Consider the following 13,092-nt stretch of genomic DNA (forward strand, 5'->3'; position numbering starts at 1 on the left):
TGGCATCCCATCCCAAGCCATTGGCTTCAAAGGGCCAGCTCAATCGGGGTTTCCCGGTCAGTGAACCAAAATGTTACAGCAGAAACTGACCGGGAACAGATCAATAGGCACACTGAAGTACAGCGAAGCAGGTTTTATTACACTGGCAGGCTTAGAGGGGACTTGCCACCAAATTCTGAGCCCCAAACAAAGAGAGTAACGGTCTTTTATACCTTTTGTTTTTAGGGAGAGAGTGGTCGCAGTTGATAGTTGCAATGTGATTATCTTCAGCAGGGCCGGGGTCGGCCACTTCGGTTCCTGGTACAGGAGTTTGCTGCAACCAGTTTACAGAAGTGAGAGAGTGATAGCTGTTAGGGGAGATAGCAGGGGTGGAGGCTTGTCAGTGGGCTTTTTCACTTCACTCCAAGAGTCTAAAAATCTGGTGCATTCATGAGGATTGCTAACCCACCATCAAACAGAACAATTTGAGTTAATTACATGGGACTAAACTAATACAAGACCAAAATCCTTGCAATAGTAAATTGTGCTGCCATAACATCCTGAAATAAAAAAAAAAGACCAAAATAATTTTTTATTACTTGTTTGAAACATTGCTGATTCTTTTTCTTTTGTTTTCCAGAGTCAAGAAAACTTACTTTTTTCCTGTCTTTTGAGCTATTTATAGGTTACAAATGAATTGGTTAAAGTACACTTTTGTAAGCAAAATTTGAAGCATTTATCTTTCTTGCTACCTCATCTCTCCAGAATTTGGAAACTATTTGTGAGTATTCTTAATTTATGAAAATATAGTTATTTGTATAATTTCAATAAGAATCCGCTTTCTTTTGTAACAAGACACAACTGGAAACACAGATTATTTTAGCAAGGCTTTGACTGGAATGGCATATTTTCAGATATGCCCAGACTGCTCTGAGGAATCAGGGTTGACTTTATAGAGCTGATAAAAAGCCTCTTGGGAAAGACTGGCCTGGTGCCTTGTCTATGCAGTTTCTTTACCAGTTTCCTGCCCTGTGGTAAGTAAAGGATGTCACTTTCTGACAAGCCCAGGAAGCTCAAGTTATTTTGAGACCTTGAGAAAAGAGGAATTACTGGTATTTACAGACAGTCTGATGGCAAAACCTTGGCTTGTCTAGGCTTTAACAAGTCTAATCTGAGATTCCTTATGAAAAAGTTCCAGCAAAGCCAACTTAAAAGAGCCTATATAGTTGATCACTATTCTTGCTGTACTTTATGCAAATAATCAGGCCAAGTATAATAAGGCTAAAACTCATTTTGCAAATAAATTGATCCTACCAATTTTCAAATAATTTGTCCCTGGTAAAAATGGGAAACTGGAGAGAGGAAAAATTGTTTCAGAAATAAACTATAATACACCCATTATTAGATTTTGCCTTGTCCATTGTTTTTGAGTTTTTATTATTTGCCTACAATTTGGTCTGAATCCTGAATTCTTTCCTGGCTACAAGTCTCCAAAGTAATGTTTCCAAATTTTTCTTCCGTTTTTCTCACTTGGACTCAATGAAATTGTTACTGCATTTTCCTGAAGCCCTGCAAGCATAACTTAAACTGCAGGTGAGAAAAATCTGACAGATCACCACTGTCCACGTCCACTTTAACTGAAGATGCTTTGAGTCTAACATCTGGACACCTCAACTGAATGCCCTCCAGACTCTAAGGAAACTGGTTTATGGATTGTTCCAAATGTTAACCCTCATTTTTTTTCTAGCTCATCTGGAATGCCATCTCCTGAAATGAGACACAGCTGTTTAATGGGACTGGCCTATTTGCAGAAATGGGAAGACTGGTTTAATAGGATCCTTTTCCACTCTGCTTTTAATTCAATTTTTCTCTCCACTGCCACCAACTTGGCTTTTACTGTGTAAAACTTCTGGGGAAATTTCAAACAGGGGAATGCTGGGGATCAGAAACTAACACCCCAAAATATGGTGTTCTAACATGCTAGACTGAAAAAACCTCAAGATCTCTCTGAAACCCCCACCCACAAACTCACAAAGCACAGGATGAAGTTGAAGTTCCTTTATCCAGAAGAACAATTATTTTTTCTTTCCCTCCCCATTAGCTCATCATCTATTAGGGGAAAGAAGACCAAGAATGTAACCCACACCTAAACAAACTCTTTTACAAGATAGCATGTCTCTCTCAGACTCATTCAAATTCCAAAGAGAATTTTTACCAGTTAATCTCTGTTCCCTATCCTTTCATTCTCCCTAGCAATCATTTATTGCTCCTCAATGGAATTCCTTTTTTCCCCTCTCCCATAACCTGTTTTACCAGGATTAAAGACCCCATTCTTTTTGTAATGTTACAGCAAGTGTTACAGCAAGTGGTCCCGAGGACAAACCGAGAGACACACAGAGAGTCAGAGAATCAAAGTTTATTTGCCGGCGGGCTCAGAGGAGCCTCACCACCAAATTCTGAGCCCTGTCTACCTGATTTTTCCCACTTTTATAAAGTTGTGGTGGCCTGGGGGGTCAGGTGGTTAATGCCCGCCAGGTAATAGGTTAGTTGTTGTGTCAGATAATAGATTTAGTGTTATGCCGATGCACCAGGTAGTAGATTCAGTGTTATGCTAATGTGCCAGGTAATAGATTAGTTGATGGGCCAGGTAATAGGTTAGTATTATGTTGATGCGGGTCTTCCGTGAGGGGTGGGGGTCTCAGGTGGCTGATGTGCCAAGTAACAGATGGGGGTTTTCCTTATCGGTACGCTCAAGAGAGTATATAAGCTTCTGCACCCAATTGTGGGTTGGGTCTTCATTCTGAAGTCTTTTGTGTCACATTAAACTATGATCAAATAAATTTGTATGCCTCTTCTCCAATTAATTTGCCTTTTGTGAGCTGATTTTTCAGCAGACCTTCAGATGGCAAAAATGAAGTTCCCTTGGCCCCAACATCTCTAATCTGGGGGCCGTTAGAAATAATGCTTCCATGAACACTGCCGTGCAAGTCATTGTGCATGAATTGCTGGGTCATGGTAGGAATATATTATACTTGGTATTGTCAATCTTATAAATGACAGGCATTCATGTAGGTATGCAGAGGCATCTAATTTGCTTTTGCTATTTAACTAATGAGGCTGAGCACATATTCCCATGCTCATTGGCCTTTTGAATTTCCTCTTTTGGGAAAAGCGCTTCTTTCTATTGGGTTATTTCTTTTTAGCTTATTGATTTTCATGAATTTCCTTTGTCAATTATGTTTGGTAAATATCTTCTTCCATTCTGTGACTTGCCTTTTCTCTCTTGTTTTTCTTGTTGAACAGTCATTTTGATGTGGCCTATTTTAACAATATTTTCTTTTTTTTTTTTTTGATTAGTATTTTTTATTTCCTGTTTAAATAATCTCTCCCTAGATCTGGGTCATGAAGACATTCTCTGATGGTAACTTCTAGAAGTTATTATTTTACATCTTATATTTAGACCTATAATTCACCTGGAAATTATTTTGTGCATGGTGTGAGATAGGCATTGAAGTATTTTCTCCACAAGAATATCAAGTGACCCAACATTGTTTGTTGAAAGGTTGTCCATTCCTCACTGCATTACTGAGACTCCCTTGTCAAAAATCAGGTGAACAGAAATCTCAGATAAGTTTTTTTTCTCCCAGCATAGACACTGAGGCAAGGATTTTAGCACAAGTAAATTGAGAATGTGAGACTGAGAATGGGAAAAAGCCAAAAAAGTGTGCATCATTAAACAAGTTACCTCTACAGGCAATTGAAACTCAATCTCACTGGGAATGTTGGGAGAAAGCATAAAACATACACCTCAGAGGGTGATGAGATGGGTGTTTATCCACCATCTCCTGTCAGCCTTTTATGGGGCCCACCTGGGAGTGTTAAATTCCCTAGCCCCTCTGGGCTGCCCCCTGCACAGACAGAACAGGCTCAAGTGACCAGAGAAAGTCTCTCAGCTGCTGGGAGTCAGGGTAGCATGTAAGGAAATAATAAGCTAGGAAGGTACTATGGCTCTAGTGACAATGACTTCCATGTTGTCAAATCCAACAAGAACTTGTTACCCAACAGCAGTCATACCGAGAACCAAATCAAAGACTCAATTCTCTTCACAATAGCAACTAAGAAAATAAAGTATCTAGGAATATATTTAACTAAGGAGGTAAAAGACCTCTACAGGGAGAACTATGAAACATTGAGGAAGGAAATAGCAGAGGACGTAAACAGGTGGAAAACAATACCATGGTCATGGGTCAACAGAATCAACATTGTTAAGATGTCTATACTACCCAAAGTGATCTACAGATTCAATGGAATCCCTATTAGAATACCAACATCATTCTTCACAGATGTAGAAAAATTAATTTTACTCTTCGTATGGAACCAGAGAAGACCCCACATAGCAAAAACAATTCTAGGCAATAAAAACAAAATGGGAGGTATCAACTTACCAGACTTCAAACTTTATTATAAGGCTGTAGTAATCAAAATAGCTTGATACTGGCACAAAAATAGGGCCATTGACCAGTGGAACAGAACTGAGAACCCAGATATAAAACCATCCTCATATAGCCATCTAATCTTTGACAAAGCAGACAAAAATATACACTGGGGAAAAGAATCCTTATTCAATAAATGGTGCTGGGAAAACTGGATAGCCACATGTAGAAGACTGAACCAGGATCCACACCTTTCACCTATCACAAAAATCAACTCACGCTGAGTAACAGATTTAAACCTAAGGAGTGAAACTATTAGAATTCTAGAGGAGGATGTTGGAAATACTCTTCTAGACATTGGCCTAGGCAAGGAATTTATGAAGAAGACCCCAAAGGCAATCACAGCAACAACTAAAATAAATAAATGGGACCTGATCAAATTAAAAAGTTTCTGCCCAGCCAAAGAAACTGTCAAAAGAGCAAACAGACAACCTACAAAATGGGAGAAAATTTTTGCATACTACAAATCCGATAAAGGGCTGATAACCAGAATCTACTTAGAACTCAGGAAAATCAACAAGAAAAAATCAAACAACCCTATCAAAAAGTGGGCAAAGGACATGAACAGAAACTTTTGAAAAGAAAACAGAGTAATGGCCAAAAAGCATATGAAAAAATGCTCAACATCTCTAATCATCAGGGAAATGCAAATCAAAACCACAATGAGATATCACTTATCTCCAGTGAGACTGCCCATTATCAAAAAGTCCCAAAACAATAAATGTTGGCGTGGATACGGAGAGATAGGAACACTCGTACACTGCTGGTGGGACTGCAAACTAGTGCAACCTCTGTGGAAAGCAATTTGGAGATACCTTAAAGAGATACAAGTAGAAGTACCATTCGATCCAGCAATCCCATTACTGGGCATCTACCCAAAAGAGCAAATAATACTGTATAAGAAAGACACCTGCACCCGAATGTTTATAGCAGCACAATTCACAATTGCAAAGATGTGGAAACAACTCAAGTGTCCATCAATACATGAGTGGATTAATAAAATGTGGTATATGTATACCATGGAATACTATTCAGCTTTAAGAAACAATGGTGATATACCACCTCTTGTATACTCCTGGATAGAGCTGGAACACATTCTACTAAGTGAAGTATCCCAAGAATGGAAAGATAAGCACCACATGTACTCACCATCAAATTGGTATTAACTGATCAACACATAAGTGCACTTATAAGAATAACATCTGTTGGATGTCGGGCAGGGGGGAGGAGGGAGGGGACAGGTATATGCATACACAAAGAGTGCAATGCGCACCATCCAAGGGATGGACACACTTGAAACTTGGACTTGGGGGCGGGGTCAAGGGCAACATACGTAACCTAAACATCTGTACCCCCATAATATGCTGAAATAAAAAAAAAAAAGAATAACATCTATTGGATGTCGGGCAGGGAGGATGGAGGAGGGGGGAGGAGGGGACGGGTATATGCATACACAAAGAGTGCAATGCATACCATCTGAAGGATGGACATACTTGAAACTCAGGCTTGGGGAGAAGGGGGGGTAAGGGCAACATATGTAACCTAAATATCTGTACCCCCATAATATGCTGAAATAAAAAAATAAAAAAAAAGAACTTGTTACTTTGTATTTGTCCCACTCAGCCTTCAAGCTGAGTCTGCAGTAGCTGACTCAGCACATCTTCACTCTTCTGATTGTCCTTCAAGCCAGAGGTCTTCAACCATGGGTGATGTTGCCTCTACCCCAGAGATCATCTGGCAATGTCTGGAGACATTTCTGGTTGCCATAACTGGGGAGAGGGTACTACTGGCATCTGGTGAGTAAAAGCCAGGGATACTGCTAAACATTCTACCATATATAGGGCACCCTCTCCCCAACAATGAATTATCCAATCCAAAACATCAATAATGCTGTCAACTTAAAATCACAGATCCTATAAATTTGGAAAGGAGAGCTTTATTTCTTATAAAGAGTTATAGCCTACAAGGTGGTCATTCTAACAGGGAAAGCATAGCCTCTAGCAAAAACCAGAGAAAGGCACTTCGAGGGAGGGAAGAATAAGACAGGAACTTAATCTGAACAGGCTGGCCAAGTATACGTATTCAACAGGTTACAGGAGGAGCTATGAATATTCATAAAGGTGATCCTAAGGCATGTATATTGGACAAACATGTATGTTACACAGGGCCCATGTTCAATTTGGGGCGGAGACTTTACATTTAAATGTATTACAGTTAGGCCCTATGCATCAAAGGGTCTTCTCAGGACACAAAGGCACTCAAGTGCTCAGCCTACATAAAACCAGCCAGAACCAGTCCATGATTGGTGGTCTCTTATCAGGAGAAAGTTACTGAAATCAGTCTCTTTCTTGTCCAGTCGAAGCTGTAGTTATGGATTATAGAATGGGGGTGGGGGTCAACATCTGGAGATGAAGCCGCTAATTGTTTTAATATTGATTATCTCAAGGCTAGTGCTTTTTTAGCTGCTAGTGAAAAAGAAAAACCTTGTGGCAGTTAGAAAACATTTTATTCTTTCTTTAAGTGTAGGGGTGCAGGACTTAACTCTTGCCTGGCATGACTTTATATTTTTCTCTGTTTATAATTTGGTATCTTATTGCTACAAAGAATCTGCTCCATCTGTTTTATGATCTCTATTTTAACATTAATGCTGGTCAGCTGTGTCTAAACCACAAAAGGGAGGGGGTGTAAGGAGGCATGTCTGACCTCCCATCCCATCATGGCTGAGGACTCAGTTTTTCAAGTTTCTCTGGGGTCCCCCTGGCCAGGAGAGGATTCTTTCAGTGGCTGGGGGCTTAGGATTTTAGTTTTAATTCACAGTGCCAGTGTTGAAAAACCCTGCTCTCATTACTCTACTGGTGTCTCTGCCCCAGTCATGTCCTGTGCAATTCCTCCCCTACGTCAGTCCTAGCCCAGCGATGGTGAGGTGAAGCGGCAAGGATGCCTAGGACCCAAAATGCACGAGCTGCTGTATTGCAATGAAACAATGCCTATAGGATGCTGACCATTGCTTGATTTTTTTTTTTTTAAAAAAAAGACATTTAGCAATAGTTATGAAAAGGTAAAAATGAAAATAAAAATAAGTAGAACTTTTTAAAAATAATATAATTTTCTATAACAGTCTGGAAGAGCTTTACTCTGGTAATTCCTAATTTGTTTAACTGCAATTTGGGTAGTGTTGTTCCTTAGAAATTTGTTTAAAGAGCATTAATATAACTTTAGAATCTCCAAACATTGAAGCCGGAAGGGGTCGGTCATGGACTGAATCATATCCCCCAAAATTCATACCTTGACACCCTAACCCCTAATCTGACTGTATTTGGAGATAAGGCCTACGAGGAGGTAATGAAAATTAAACGTGGTGAGAAAGGTGAGGCCCTAATCCAAGAGGGCTGGTGCCCTTATAAGAGGAGGAAGAGACGCCAGGGTGTATACTCTGTCTCCGCCTCCCTCTCCCTCCCTCCCTCTCTCTCTCTCTCTCACCCTACTACGTGAGGACACAGCAAGAAGGCAGCCATCTACAAGCCAATGGTGTTATTACAATGGTATTATTAGCTGATAGATTATTAAAAACATTGTGATTTTTGACACAGAAGTTTAAAGAAGTTGAAAGAATTAAGTAACACCATTTTTTAAAAAACACTTCTCAGTTCCAACTAATTAATTTTGTGAATGAAATTTCTCAAGTGTTTACTTCTATAAAGAAGAAATACAAATTTAAAACACAAGTTGATAGATAAATGAATAGAAAAAATTCAGACCTATCTATCTCTTTAAATAATACATTTCCACTAATATTTTAATTTTTAGGTTTAATAAATATTTAACAAAATTAGGCCAGGCACAATGGCTCATATCTGTAATCCCAGCACTTTGGGAGGCTGAGGTAAGAAGATTGCTTGAGCCCGGGAGTTCAAGAGCAGCCTGAGCAACATAGCAAGACCCCATCTCTACAAAATAATTTTTTTAAAAACATTAGCTGGGTGTGGTGGCACACACCCGTAGTCCTAGGTACTTCAGAGTCTGTGGCAGGAGGATTACTTGAGCCCAGGAGTTTGAGGTTGCAGTGAGCACTTTAGCCCAGGTGACAGAGTGAGACCCTGCCTCAGAAAAAAAAAAATCACAATGAGACATCATTACACAACTACTAAAACCACTGCAATAAACATTATTGATAATTCCAAATTTTGGTGAAGTTGTCTAGAAACTAGATCTCTTACACATCGCTGGTAGGAATGTAAAATAGTACAGCCACTTTGGAAAAGGGTCTGAAAATTTCTCGCAAATGTAAACATGTAGCTATCGTGTTTTATATTCTACTACACCCCAACAATTGCACTCCTGGGCATTTATCCCAAAGCAATGAAAGCTTATGTTCACACAAAAATCTCTACATAAATGTTCACAGTAACTTTATTTGTAATAGGCAACAACTGGAAACAACTCAGATGTCCTTCGATGGGTGAGTGTTACAACGGACTACGGTCCAGCCACGCTGTGGAGTGCTCGTCAGCACTAACGTGGAAGGAACTATCGAGACACACATCAACTTGAATGAGTCTCCAGAGAATTATGCCGAGTGAGAAAAGCCAGTCTCAAAAGGTTGCATATTATATAATTCCAGTTATGTAACATTCTTAAATGGCAAAACCATCAAAACGGAGCACAGATTAGTAGTTTCCAGGGGCTAAGGACAAGGGAGAGAGTGGAAGAGAAAGTTGGGTGTGAAAATAAAAGCGGAGTATGAGGGGTACCTGTGCTGATTAGAAGTTCTGTACCTTGACCCTATCGATGGTAATATCCTGGCCGTGGTGTTTGTTGTACTTAACTTTTGCAAAATGTCACTTTTGGGGGAAACTGGGGAAAGGACACAAAGGAACTCTCTGTATTGCTACAACTGTATATGAATCTCAAATTATCTCAAAATTTAAAGTTTAATAAAATATGTATTTTAAAAAGTTAACATATATGTCTGGGTTTATTTCTGGATATTCTACCTATCCCGTCGACCTATTTGTCTATTATTATGCCAATACACAGGGAGGTCACAGGCTCCTCCCGGTAGCCCCACCCTGTGACATGGGCTGGAAACTACCCCAGGCGGGACGTGGGGGCAATCAGGGGCTTATCTCTCTCATTTCCTGCCTCTCAGAGATCTTTGTCCTGCAATGTTGGATACCCAATGGCTTGAAAACTAGTGTTTTATACATTTAATCTACGTTGGGGATTGTTTTAGATGGAAAGGTAAACTGATCCCTGTTACTCCACCTTTGCCCAGGTGTGGAAGTCTTTTGCATACGATTCCAAATGGATAAACAGTGAGTATCTAAATGCCATCATATTTAGATTTCATCAGACACATTTAAAAAAGTGATACCACCGTTTTACTTTCAAAATGTCAATATTTACTGTAAAATTGTATCCTTTGTAGTATTTAAGCTTATAGTGAATATTTTTATATGTCAGCTTAAAAAGAATTTTTATCAGTATTACTTTGAGGGTACACGAGCAAAACAGTTTGAAGACCACTGGTTTGATTACCCAAGTGATGTCTCTGTCAGTGTGATACTAGTAACATTAATAAATATAATGGTCACATAGGGGCTTCTGGAGGTATTAAGACCTGCTGGACTTGAGGTCCCACCCAAAGTTGGTGTTAAATGGCATCACAGTACCTGCCTTGTCCTGACTCCTTCCCCTCAGTCCAGGCTCTGTCTTGAATTTTATGAAAAAGAGTCAGTGCCTAGTGTTGCCACCAATGGGCCAGTAAGCATCACTTCGTCCCCCTTGGCTTTCTCCATATCCCGTTTGCGATGGAATGCTGATGCTCACAGGGCAGACACTGGGGATTTGTACAAGTTCACATCTTGGTCTTGGGCTTAATGAACTTAGACACACACTCGTGATGGATGAGTGTAAGCTTAGACCTTGCTCAGAACAGTTGACTTGTCCAATGTCACACTGCTGTCATCTGTGGACACAGAATTGGAGGCCAAGGCATCCGATTTGACATCTCCTATCTTTCCTCCACACCAGAGTCTCTAACCTAAGCGGGACAAACAACCCTATGACCCGCCTACCCCATCTAGTCCTACTTTCATGTCAAGAAAGAACTTGATAAAAATGGTGCCACCACACAAATGAGAATTTGAGGGGGAGTTATTTATTACCTATGTTTTATCAGTAAGACAACAAGTGATTCATAGGTGATCTGTGCCTAAGTCTTAAGTCTACTTACTGGAAAATTATAAACCAAAATGAAGTTGATATAATAATATACCATTGTATACAGTAAGGTTAATCAAACAAATTTAAAGAGATTATGTTAAGAATCATGTAGCAATATTTTCAGTAGTTTAAATTTTAAAAATAAGAATATCAACAATTACAATTCACGACAAACTTAAAATGAAGGTCGTCATAAAGGATCCTTTCCTCACTTTTCAGTAATTTCAACCATGTGCACAGAAGGAAGTATACATCTGTTTAGGAAACTTCTTGTAAGTGGCTCCTAAGAGAAATAAACATTTATAGAATTTCATGTGATTTTTTTCGATAAGAACCAAAGAAAGACTCTGAAAGTATAGAGTAAGGAGAAGTTTGAATTTTGATTCTGGTGATATGGTGGATTAAATTGCCTAAATGATTTTTCTGATTGAATCAACTAAAATATTGGATAAGACATAAATTTAAAAATTTAAACAATAATACATATAAATTAGGCAGAGGTGATATGTGATAAAGCATTCTAAAGTCCTTGAATTATTGGGGTGAAAATAATTAATGTTGCACTATATGGTGAAGTACACATGTTAATGAATCTGGCATAACCACTTAAATAAGAAAATACAACTTCCAAACAAGAGGTAGGGAAAAAATGGAGTCAGAAAAAGATAAAAGGGCTGATAACAAATCTACAAAGAACTCAAGCAAATCAGCAAGAAAAGAATCAAAAAATCCCATTAAAAGAGGGACAAAAGACATGAACAGAAACTTTTCAAATAAAGATAGACTTATGACCAATAAACATATGAAAAAATGCTCAAGATCTCTAATCATTAGGGAAATGCAAATCAAAACCTCTATCACATATCACCTAACTCCAGTGAGAATGGCTCTTATCAAAAAGTCCCAAAACAACAGATGCTGGTGTGGATGCAGAGAGATAGGAACATTCATACACTGTTGGTGGGACTCCAAACTGGTACGACTCTATGGAAAGCAGTATGGAGATACCTCAAAGAACTAAAAGTAGACCTACCATTTGATCCAGCAATCCCATGACTAGGTATTACCCAAAGGAAAAAAAGACATTTTATAAAAAAGACACTTGCACTCAAATGTTTATAGCAGCACAATTCACAATTGCAAAGATGAGGGAACAACCCAAGTGCCCATCAATACACAAGTGGATTAATACAACGTGGTATATGTATACCATGGAGCACTACTCAGCCATAAAAAATGGTGGATGAATATCTTTTGTAACAACCTGGATGGAACTGGAGACCATTTCTTCTAAGTGAAGTATCACAATAATGGAAAAAGAAACACCACATACACTCACTATTAAATTGAAAATAATCAATCAACATTTATGTGCGTATGTGCAAGTAAAACTCAAAGGAAATCAAGCAGGTGGGAGGGGGGAGGAGGGGATGGGTAAATTCAGTCCTAACAGGTATAGTGCACACTGTCTGGGTGATGGGCACACTTATAACTTTGACTCAAACTGTACAAAAGCAAATTATGTGACCAAAACATTTGTACCCCTGTAATATTCCAAAATAAAAAAATAAAAATAATTTGCTAAGAAATAGCACAAATTAAAAAAAGGAAAATCAATGAAAAAGATAGCAAGAAGGAAGGGAATAGAAAACAAAGCAGACCAAAAAAAAAAAAAATACCTGTGAAGATAATAAACTCATATACAAATATAGGAGTAATCAAAATAAATGTAACTGGATAAACTGTAGTTACAAGACAGAATGTCAGACTGTCTTTTTAAATTCATCCTAACAATTTTTGACCTCATAAAAAGACACAATGAAAATTTAAGTACACAGAGATAGTTAAAACCTGAGACTAGAGAAAGGTATAACAAATACTAATCAGAAGAACACTAATGCAGCTAGTTGAATATCAGTAAATTAGCTTTGACAATAGGTTCAGTTTTATAAAGAAAGATAAAAATATCTCTAAGCTTATATGTGCCTGATAAAATAGCCTCAAATTATACAAAGCAAAAATTCAGGAAACTAGGAACATTTGACAAATGCACTATCATAATGGAGGATTTAAACTACCTTTTTCATTAACAGGTAGATCAAGCAGGCCAAAAAGTCAGTAGGAATGTGGAAGATTTGAACAACAAAATTAACAATCTGAATCTAATGAACATTTATAGAACATTGCATCCAACAGTTTGACAGTATTGCCTGTCTCATAACTCCTCTAATTAAACCAAACATTCTCTATTCAAATGTTCTTCAAAAGTCAGTGTTCACAGATCCTTCTAGTTTTCTTCCTCTCCTTTACTTTCTTAGTATACTTAAAATATAGTACTTAGGGTGGAATATAGCACCCACTATACACAGAATTAATAATTCCTTTTCTAGACAAC

Source organism: Propithecus coquereli, unplaced genomic scaffold (assembly GCF_000956105.1).
Source record: "Propithecus coquereli isolate 6110/MARCELLA unplaced genomic scaffold, Pcoq_1.0 Scaffold252, whole genome shotgun sequence".
NCBI lineage: Eukaryota > Metazoa > Chordata > Mammalia > Primates > Indriidae > Propithecus > Propithecus coquereli.